This window comes from Ranitomeya imitator, chromosome 6 (assembly GCF_032444005.1).
Source record: "Ranitomeya imitator isolate aRanImi1 chromosome 6, aRanImi1.pri, whole genome shotgun sequence".
In the NCBI taxonomy this organism is placed as follows: Eukaryota; Metazoa; Chordata; class Amphibia; order Anura; family Dendrobatidae; genus Ranitomeya; species Ranitomeya imitator.
In genome coordinates this window covers 316,425,969-316,437,283 of record NC_091287.1, presented here as the reverse complement: position 1 = coordinate 316,437,283, position 11,315 = coordinate 316,425,969, and the positions used below count along the sequence as shown (strand labels likewise).

The 11,315-nt window shown below is 44.6% G+C and overlaps 7 pseudogenes; all 7 read right to left on the bottom strand.

Moving 5' to 3' along the window:
* Nucleotides 1-150: 150 nt before the first annotated feature.
* On the bottom strand, nucleotides 151-358 carry LOC138643661 (U2 spliceosomal RNA; annotated as a pseudogene).
* Nucleotides 359-1,527: 1,169 nt separating this feature from the next.
* Nucleotides 1,528-1,744, bottom strand: LOC138643685 (U2 spliceosomal RNA; annotated as a pseudogene).
* A 1,170-nt stretch (nucleotides 1,745-2,914) lies between these two features.
* Nucleotides 2,915-3,122, bottom strand: LOC138643676 (U2 spliceosomal RNA; annotated as a pseudogene).
* Nucleotides 3,123-4,249: 1,127 nt separating this feature from the next.
* Nucleotides 4,250-4,454, bottom strand: LOC138643717 (U2 spliceosomal RNA; annotated as a pseudogene).
* Nucleotides 4,455-5,612: 1,158 nt separating this feature from the next.
* Nucleotides 5,613-5,823, bottom strand: LOC138643683 (U2 spliceosomal RNA; annotated as a pseudogene).
* A 1,164-nt stretch (nucleotides 5,824-6,987) lies between these two features.
* LOC138643670 (U2 spliceosomal RNA) lies at nucleotides 6,988-7,198 on the bottom strand (annotated as a pseudogene).
* Nucleotides 7,199-8,356: 1,158 nt separating this feature from the next.
* Nucleotides 8,357-8,567, bottom strand: LOC138643675 (U2 spliceosomal RNA; annotated as a pseudogene).
* Between the last annotated feature and the right edge of the window lie 2,748 nt (nucleotides 8,568-11,315).

Sequence of the window (11,315 nt, the reverse complement as noted above, 5' to 3'; positions counted from 1 at the left end):
CAAAATGTTGCAATTGGTCAAGTTAAATCTAGCAAAATGCATTTGGCATCTGAAATGTGCAACTTTGACCCTGAAAAGAATTCACATAATGGGTTAAAACACAACATATGCGGATTTCCATTCAATCTGTATTTGGAAGCCGTATCAGAGAAGGAGTGCACTGTTCCCGGAGAAGATACCGCAATAACGGGTCAATGCGTGGAGTGGACAGAGCAAGCTCTTTTTCCATCTCCCAAATCCATTTACTATAGGGTGTCCAATTAGAAGATGTATCAGATATTAAACTGATAAGAACAGATACTACACTTGATCTTGGGCGGCGACGACGACGATCATAGCCAAAAGGCCGAAAAGCAATAACCAGAAATGGTTTTGTACTTATGCCGCCCCCCGAGGCCTGACACTCATCCGTCATCCTAGCCAGAAGGCCGAGAAGCAATAGCCAGAAATTGTTTTGCACTTGTGCCGCACCAAGGCCTAACACTGATACCCTTTGGGGAGATGGAGCAAAAGATTGCCCTGAGGAGGACATTTTAGCAAAGCAGACGCCTTCACAATGGCAGATCTGCTGTTTGTTCAAGCTGTGAGCCACTCGTTTTTAATCTGCATAACCCCACCTATTGTAACCCTCCCCCCTCTTTGTTCCAATGTGCACTACTGAGTTCCAGCAGAGGGGGCGAGAGGGAAATTCAAAAAACAAACAAGCGAGCAGCTGTCTTCCCTTAGCTCTCCTGATGCCAGGTATAGACCCTGCTGCCTACCTATCACCATGCTGCCCGCCGCTGTTCCAGCAGCAGACTGAAGATGACTGCCACCGCACTGCTTTATATAGGCCAAGGGCCCATTGTGACAAGTGAGGGTTCCAGCCCATTGTGACACGTGAGGATTCCGGACCATGGCCAAGGACCCATTGTGACACGTGAGAATTCCATGCGCAGATTCTATCTAGTGCAGGCAGCGCACCTGGTTGCTAGAAAGCATTAGAATATTCACAGAGGTGGAGATAGGCAGCGTATTCAAGATCAGCACAGATACAATTTTTCCTTTTTTTTTTTTTTTTTAAAAATACATATACACCAAATTTAAAAGTCAGTCGTCCACAAGAGGGAGACAATGTTTTACAAAAGAAATCATGCTGTAACAAACGTGGTATGTATGGCAGAACTACTTCTGGGTTACTTAAATTAAAACACTAAGTACTGATAGCAAGGGGCCTAACTTTGCAGATGATATATTTGCAACACTGTAACAAAGGCCAAATACGTGTCCACATCTTCACACATTGGTTGCAACCAATAAAGAGAGATTGATTGATAGATTTCATATTGAACGCAATACAATGCTTGACATGCATAGGTGCAAACAATGCAATGCGCCCAAAATGTTGCAATTGGTCAAGTTAAATCTAGCAAAATGCATTTGGCATCTGAAATGTGCAACTTTGACCCTGAAAAGAATTCACATAATGGGTTAAAACACAACATATGCGGATTTCCATTCAATCTGTATTTGGAAGTCGTATCAGAGAAGGAGTGCACTGTTCCCGGAGAAGATACCGCAATAACGGGTCAATGCGTGGAGTGGACAGAGCAAGCTCTTTTTCCATCTCCCAAATCCATTTACTATAGGGTGTCCAATTAGAAGATGTATCAGATATTAAACTGATAAGAACAGATACTACACTTGATCTTGGGCGGCGGCGACGACGACGACGACGATCATAGCCAAAAGGCCGAAAAGCCATAACCAGAAATGGTTTTCTACTTATGCCGCCCCCCGAGGTCTGACACTCATCCGTCATCCTAGCCAGAAGGCCGAGAAGCAATAGCCAGAAATTGTTTTGCACTTGTGCCGCACCAAGGCCCAACACTGATACCCTTTGGGGAGATGGAGCAAAAGATTGCCCTGAGGAAGACATTTTAGCAAAGCGGACGCCTTCACAATGGCAGATCTGCTGTTTGTTCAAGCTGTGAGCCCCTCGTTTTTAATCTGCATAACCCCACCTATTGTAACCCTCCCCCCTCTTTGTTCCAATGTGCACTACAGAGTTCCAGCAGGGGGGGCGAGAGGGAAATTCAAAAAACAAACAAGCGAGCAGCTGTCTTCCCTTAGCTCTCCTGATGCCAGGTATAGACCCTGCTGCCTACCTATCACCATGCTGCCCGCCACTGTTCCAGCAGCAGACTGAAGATGACTGCCACCGCACTGCTTTATATAGGCCAAGGGCCCGTTGTGACACGTGAGGGTTCCAGCCCATTGTGACACGTGAGGGTTCCGGACCATGGCCAAGGGCCCATTGTGACACGTGAGAGTTCCGTGCGCAGATTCTATCTAATGCAGGCAGCGCACCTGGTTGCTAGAAAGCATTAGAATACTCACAGAGGTGGAGATAGGCAGCGTATTCAAGATCAGCACAGATACAATTTTTCCTTTTTTTTTTTTTTAAAAAAAAATACATATACACCAAATTTAAAAGTCAGTCGTCCACAAGAGGGAGACAATGTTTTACAAAAGAAATCATGCTGTAACAAACGTGGTATGTATGGCAGAACTACTTCTGGGTTACTTAAATTAAAACACTAAGTACTGATAGCAAGGGGCCTAACTTTGCAGATGATATATTTGCAACACTGTAACAAAGGCCAAATACGTGTCCACATCTTCACACACTGGTTGCAACCAATAAAGAGAGATTGATTGATAGATTTCATATTGAACGCAATACAATGCTTGACATGCATAGGTGCAAACAATGCAATGCGCCCAAAATGTTGCAATTGGTCAAGTTAAATCTAGCAAAATGCATTTGGCATCTGAAATGTGCAACTTTGACCCTGAAAAGAATTCACATAATGGGTTAAAACACAACGTGTGCGGATTTCCATTCAATCTGTATTTGGAAGCCATATCAGAGAAGGAGTGCACTGTTCCCGGAGAAGATACCGCAATAACGGGTCAATGCGTGGAGTGGACAGAGCAAGCTCTTTTTCCATCTCCCAAATCCATTTACTATATGGTGTCCAATTAGAAGATGTATCAGATATTAAACTGATAAGAACAGATACTACACTTGATCTTGGGCGGCGGCGACGACGATCATAGCCAAGAGGCCGAAAAGCCATAACCAGAAATGGTTTTGTACTTATGCCGCCCCCCGAGGCCTGACACTCATCCGTCATCCTAGCCAGAAGGCCGAGAAGCAATAGCCAGAAATTGTTTTGCACTTGTGCCGCACCAAGGCCTAACACTGATACCCTTTGGGGAGATGGAGCAAAAGATTGCCCCGAGGAGGACATTTTAGCAAAGCAGACGCCTTCACAATGGCAGATCTGTTGTTTGTTCAAGCTGTGAGCCCCTCGTTTTTAATCTGCATAACCCCACCTATTGTAACCCTCCCCCCTCTTTGTTCCAATGTGCACTACTGAGTTCCAGCAGGGGGGGCGAGAGGGAAATTCAAAAAACAAACAAGCGAGCAGCTGTCTTCCCTTAGCTCTCCTGATGCCAGGTATAGACCCTGCTGCCTACCTATGACCATGCTGCCCGCCACTGTTCCAGCAGCAGACTGAAGATGACTGCCACCGCACTGCTTTATATAGGCCAAGGGCCCATTGTGACACGTGAGGGTTCCAGCCCATTGTGACACGTGAGAGTTCCGTGCGCAGATTCTATCTAATGCAGGCAGCGCACCTGGTTGCTAGAAAGCATTAGAACACTCACAGAGGTGGAGATAGGCAGCGTATTCAAGATCAGCACAGATACAATTTTTCCTTTTTTTTTTTTTTTTTAAATACATATACACCAAATTTAAAAGTCAGTCGTCCACAAGAGGGAGACAATGTTTTACAAAAGAAATCATGCTGTAACAAACGTGGTATGTACGGCAGAACTACTTCTGGGTTACTTAAATTAAAACACTAAGTACTGATAGCAAGGGGCCTAACTTTGCAGATGATATATTTGCAACACTGTAACAAAGGCCAAATACGTGTCCACATCTTCACACACTGGTTGCAACCAATAAAGAGAGATTGATTGATAGATTTCATATTGAACGCAATACAATGCTTGACATGCATAGGTGCAAACAATGCAATGCGCCCAAAATTTTGCAATTGGTCAAGTTAAATCTAGCAAAATGCATTTGGCATCTGAAATGTGCAACTTTGACCCTGAAAAGAATTCACATAATGGGTTAAAACACAACGTGTGCGGATTTCCATTCAATCTGTATTTGGAAGCCGTATCAGAGAAGGAGTGCACTGTTCCCGGAGAAGATACCGCAATAACGGGTCAATGCGTGGAGTGGACAGAGCAAGCTCTTTTTCCATCTCCCAAATCCATTTACTATAGGGTGTCCAATTAGAAGATTTATCAGATATTAAACTGATAAGAACAGATACTATACTTGTTCTAGGGCGGCGGCGACGATCATAGCCAAAAGGCCGAAAAGCCATAACCAGAAATGGTTTTCTACTTATGCCGCCCCCCGAGGCCTGACACTCATCTGTCATTCTAGCCAGAAGGCCGAGAAGCAATAGCCAGAAATTGTTTTGCATTTGTGCCGCACCAAGGCCTAACACTGATACCCTTTGGGGAGATGGAGCAAAAGATTGCCCTGAGGAGGACATTTTAGCAAAGCAGACGCCTTCACAATGGCAGATCTGCTGTTTGTTCAAGCTGTGAGCCCCTCGTTTTTAATCTGCATAACCCCACCTATTGTAACCCTCCCCCCTCTTTGTTCCAATGTGCATTACTGAGTTCCAGCAGGGGGGGCGAGAGGGAAATTAAAAAAACAAACAAGCGAGCAGCTGTCTTCCCTTAGCTCTCCTGATGCCAGGTATAGACCCTGCTGCCTACCTATCACCATGCTGCCCGCCGCTGTCCCAGCAGCAGACTGAAGATGACTGCCACCGCACTGCTTTATATAGGCCAAGGGCCCATTGTGACACGTGAGGGTTCCAGCCCATTGTGACACGTGAGGGTTCCGGACCATGGCCAAGGGCCCATTGTGACACGTGAGAGTTCCGTGCGCAGATTCTATCTAATGCAGGCAGTGCACCTGGTTGCTAGAAAGCATTAGAATACTCACAGAGGTGGAGATAGGCAGCGTATTCAAGATCAGCACAGATACAATTTTTCCTTTTTTTAAAATACATATACACCAAATGTAAAAGTCAGTCGTCCACAAGAGGGAGACAATGTTTTACAAAAGAAATCATGCTGTAACAAACGTGGTATGTATGGCAGAACTACTTCTGGGTTACTTAAATTAAAACACTAAGTACTGATAGCAAGGGGCCTAACTTTGCAGATGATATATTTGCAACACTGTAACAAAGGCCAAATACGTGTCCACATCTTCACACACTGGTTGCAACCAATAAAGAGAGATTGATTGATAGATTTCATATTGAACGCAATACAATGCTTGACATGCATAGGCGCAAACAATGCAATGCGCCCAAAATGTTGCAATTGGTCAAGTTAAATCTAGCAAAATGCATTTGGCATCTGAAATGTGCAACTTTGACCCTGAAAAGAATTCACATAATGGGTTAAAACACAACGTGTGCGGATTTCCATTCAATCTGTATTTGGAAGCCGTATCAGAGAAGGAGTGCACTGTTCCCGGAGAAGATACCGCAATAACGGGTCAATGCGTGGAGTGGACAGAGCAAGCTCTTTTTCCATCTCCCAAATCCATTTACTATAGGGTGTCCAGTTAGAAGATGTATCAGATATTAAACTGATAAGAACAGATACTACACTTGATCTTGGGCGGCGGCGACGACGACGATCATAGCCAAAAGGCCGAAAAGCCATAACCAGAAATGGTTTTCTACTTATGCCGCCCCCCGAGGCCTGACACTCATCTGTCATCCTAGCCAGAAGGCCGAGAAGCAATAGCCAGAAATTGTTTTGCACTTGTGCCGCACCAAGGCCTTACACTGATACCCTTTGGGGAGATGGAGCAAAAGATTGCCCTGAGGAGGACATTTTAGCAAAGCAGACGCCTTCACAATGGCAGATCTGCTGTTTGTTCAAGCTGTGAGCCCCTCGTTTTTAATCTGCATAACCCCATCTATTGTAACCCTTCCCCCTCTTTGTTCCAATGTGCACTACTGAGTTCCAGCAGGGGGGGCGAGAGGGAAATTCAAAAAACAAACAAGCGAGCAGCTGTCTTCCCTTAGCTCTCCTGATGCCAGGTATAGACCCTGCTGCCTACCTATCACCATGCTGCCCGCCGCTGTTCCAGCAGCAGACTGAAGATGACTGCCACCGCACTGCTTTATATAGGCCAAGGGCCCATTGTGACACGTGAGGGTTCCAGCCCATTGTGACACGTGAGGGTTCCGGACCATGGCCAAGGGCCCATTGTGACACGTGAGAGTTCCGTGCGCAGATTCTATCTAATGCAGGCAGCGCACCTGGTTGCTAGAAAGCATTAGAATACTCACAGAGGTGGAGATAGGCAGCGTATTCAAGATCAGCACAGATACAATTTTTCCTTTTTTTAAAATACATATACACCAAATTTAAAAGTCAGTCGTCCACAAGAGGGAGACAATGTTTTACAAAAGAAATCATGCTGTAACAAACGTGGTATGTATGGCAGAACTACTTCTGGGTTACTTAAATTAAAACACTATTTTTTACTATTGATAGCAAGGGGCCTAACTTTGCAGATGATATATTTGCAACACTGTAACAAAGGCCAAATACGTGTCCACATCTTCACACACTGGTTGCAACCAATAAAGAGAGATTGATTGATAGATTTCATATTGAACGCAATACAATGCTTGACATGCATAGGCGCAAACAATGCAATGCGCCCAAAATGTTGCAATTGGTCAAGTTAAATCTAGCAAAATGCATTTGGCATCTGAAATGTGCAACTTTGACCCTGAAAAGAATTCACATAATGGGTTAAAACACAACGTGTGCGGATTTCCATTCAATCTGTATTTGGAAGCCGTATCAGAGAAGGAGTGCACTGTTCCCGGAGAAGATACCGCAATAACGGGTCAATGCGTGGAGTGGACAGAGCAAGCTCTTTTTCCATCTCCCAAATCCATTTACTATAGGGTGTCCAATTAGAAGATGTATCAGATATTAAACTGATAAGAACAGATACTACACTTGATCTTGGGCGGCGGCGACGACGATGATCATAGCCAAAAGGCCGAAAAGCCATAACCAGAAATGGTTTTGTACTTATGCCGCCCCCCGAGGCCTGACACTCATCCGTCATCCTAGCCAGAAGGCCGAGAAGCAATAGCCAGAAATTGTTTTGCACTTGTGCCGCACCAATGCCTAACACTGATACCCTTTGGGGAGATGGAGCAAAAGATTGCCCTGAGGAAGACATTTTAGCAAAGCAGACGCCTTCACAATGGCAGATCTTCTGTTTGTTCAAGCTGTGAGCCCCTCGTTTTTAATCTGCATAACCCCACCTATTGTAACCCTTCCCCCTCTTTGTTCCAATGTGCACTACTGAGTGCCAGCAGGGGGGGCGAGAGGGAAATTCAAAAAACAAACAAGCGAGCAGCTGTCTTCCCTTAGCTCTCCTGATGCCAGGTATAGACCCTGCTGCCTACCTATCACCATGCTGCCCGCCGCTGTTCCAGCAGCAGACTGAAGATGACTGCCACCGCACTGCTTTATATAGGCCAAGGGCCCATTGTGACACGTGAGGGTTCCAGCCCATTGTGACACGTGAGGGTTCCGGACCATGGCCAAGGGCCCATTGTGACACGTGAGAGTTCCGTGCGCAGATTCTATCTAATGCAGGCAGCGCACCTGGTTGCTAGAAAGCATTAGAATACTCACAGAGGTAGAGATAGGCAGCGTATTCAAGATCAGCACAGATACAATTTTTCCTTTTTTTAAAATACATATACACCAAATTTAAAAGTCAGTCGTCCACAAGAGGGAGACAATGTTTTACAAAAGAAATCATGCTGTAACAAACGTGGTATGTATGGCAGAACTACTTCTGGGTTACTTAAATTAAAACACTAAGTACTGATAGCAAGGGGCCTAACTTTGCAGATGATATATTTGCAACACTGTAACAAAGGCCAAATACGTGTCCACATCTTCACACACTGGTTGCAACCAATAAAGAGAGATTGATTGATAGATTTCATATTGAACGCAATACAATGCTTGACATGCATAGGCGCAAACAATGCAATGCGCCCAAAATGTTGCAATTGGTCAAGTTAAATCTAGCAAAATGCATTTGGCATCTGAAATGTGCAACTTTGACCCTGAAAAGAATTCACATAATTAGTTAAAACACAACGTGTGCGGATTTCCATTCAATCTGTATTTGGAAGCCGTATCAGAGAAGGAGTGCACTGTTCCCGGAGAAGATACCGCAATAACGGGTCAATGCGTGGAGTGGACAGAGCAAGCTCTTTTTCCATCTCCCAAATCCATTTACTATAGGGTGTCCAATTAGAAGATGTATCAGATATTAAACTGATAAGAACAGATACTACACTTGATCTTGGGCGGCGGCGACGACAACGATCATAGCCAAAAGGCCGAAAAGCCATAACCAGAAATGGTTTTGTACTTATGCCGCCCCCCGAGGCCTGACACTCATCCGTCATCCTAGCCAGAAGGCCGAGAAGCAATAGCCAGAAATTGTTTTGCACTTGTGCCGCACCAAGGCCTACCACTGATACCCTTTGGGGAGATGGAGCAAAAGATTGCCCTGAGGAGGACATTTTAGCAAAGCAGACGCCTTCACAATGGCAGATCTTCTGTTTGTTCAAGCTGTGAGCCCCTCGTTTTTAATCTGCATAACCCCACCTATTGTAACCCTCCCCCCTCTTTGTTCCAATGTGCACTACTGAGTGCCAGCAGGGGGGGGGGGGGCAAGAGGGAAATTAATGAAACAAACAAGCGAGCAGCTGTCTTCCCTTAGCTCTCTTGATGCCAGGTATAGACCCTGCTGCCTTCCTATCACCATGCTGCCCGCCGCTGTTCCAGCAGCAGACTGAAGATGACTGCCACCGCACTGCTTTATATAGGCCAAGGGCCCATTGTGACACGTGAGGGTTCCAGCCCATTGTGACACGTGAGGGTTCCGGACCATGGCCAAGGGCCCATTGTGACATGTGAGAGTTCCGTGCGCAGATTCTATCTAATGCAGGCAGCGCACCTGGTTGCTAGAAAGCATTAGAATACTCACAGAGGTGGAGATAGGCAGCGTATTCAAGATCAGCACAGATACAATTTTTCCTTTTTTTAAAATACATACAGGTCCTTCTCAAAAAATTAGCATATAGTGTTAAATTTCATTATTTACCATAATGTAATGATTACAATTAAACTTTCATATATTATAGATTCATTATCCACCAACTGAAATTTGTCAGGTCTTTTATTGTTTTAATACTGATGATTTTGGCATACAACTCCTGATAACCCAAAAAACCTGTCTCAATAAATTAGCATATTTCACCCATCCAATCAAATAAAAGTGTTTTTTAATAACAAACAAAAAAACCAACAAATAATAATGTTCAGTTATGCACTCAATACTTGGTCGGGAATCCTTTGGCAGAAATGACTGCTTCAATGCGGCGTGGCATGGAGGCAATCAGCCTGTGACACTGCTGAGATGTTATGGAGGCCCAGGATGCTTCAATAGCGGCCTTAAGCTCATCCAGAGTGTTGGGTCTTGCGTCTCTCAACTTTCTCTTCACAATATCCCACACATTCTCTATGGGGTTCAGGTCAGGAGAGTTGGCAGGCCAATTGAGCACAGTAATACCATGGTCACTAAACCATTTACCAGTGGTTTTGGCACTGTGAGCAGGTGCCAGGTCGTGCTGAAAAATGAAATCTTCATCTCCATAAAGCATTTCAGCCGATGGAAGCATGAAGTGCTCCAAAATCTCCTGATAGCTAGCTGCATTGACCCTGCCCTTGATGAAACACAGTGGACCAACACAGCAGCTGACATGGCACCCCACACCATCACTGACTGTGGGTACTTGACACTGGACTTCAGGCATTTTGGCATTTCCTTCTCCCCAGTCTTCCTCCAGACTCTGGCACCTTGATTTCCGAATGACATGCAAAATTTGCTTTCATCAGAAAAAAGTACTTGGGACCACTTAGCAACAGTCCAGTGCTGCTTCTCTGTAGCCCAGGTCAGGCGCCTCTGCCGCTGTTTATGGTTCAAAAGTGGCTTTACCTGGGGAATGCGGCACCTGTAGCCCATTTCCTGCACACGCCTGTGCAAGGTGGCTCTGGATGTTTCCACACCAGACTCAGTCCACTGCTTCCTCAGGTTCCCCAAGGTCTGGAATCGGTCCTTCTCCACAATCTTCCTCAGGGTCCGGTCTCCTCTTCTCGTTGTACAGCGTTTTCTGCCACATTGTTTCCTTCCAACAGACTTACCATTGAGGTGCCTTGATACAGCACTCTGGGAACAGCCTATTTGTTGAGAAATTTCTTTCTGGGTCTTACCCTCTTGCTTGAGGGTGTCAATGATGGCCTTCTTGACATCTGTCAGGTCGCTAGTCTTACCCATGATGGGGGTTTTGAGTAATGAACCAGGCAGGGAGTTTATAAAAGCCTCAGGTATCTTTTGCATGTGTTTAGAGTTAATTAGTTGATTCAGAAGATTAGGGTAATAGGTCGTATAGAGAACCTTTTCTTGATATGCTAATTTATTGAGACAGGTTTTTTGGGTTATCAGGAGTTGTATGCCAAAATCATCAGTATTAAAACAATAAAAGACCTGACAAATTTCAGTTGGTGGATAATGAATCTATAATATATGAAAGTTTAATTGTAATCATTACATTATGGTAAATAATGAAATTTAACACTATATGCTAATTTTTTGAGAAGGACCTGTATACACCAAATTTAAAAGTCAGTCGTCCACAAGAGGGAGACAATGTTTTACAAAAGAAATCATGCTGTAACAAACGTGGTATGTATGGCAGAACTACTTCTGGGTGACTTAAATTAAAACACTAAGTACTGATAGCAAGGGGCCTAACTTTGCAGATGATATATTTGCAACACTGTAACAAAGGCCAAATACGTGTCCACATCTTCACACACTGGTTGCAACCAATAAAGAGAGATTGATTGATAGATTTCATATTGAACGCAATACAATGCTTGACATGCATAGGCGCAAACAATGCAATGCGCCCAAAATGTTGCAATTGGTCAAGTTAAATCTAGCAAAATGCATTTGGCATCTGAAATGTGCAACTTTGACCCTGAAAAGAATTCACATAATGGGTTAAAACACAACGTGTGCGGATTTCCAT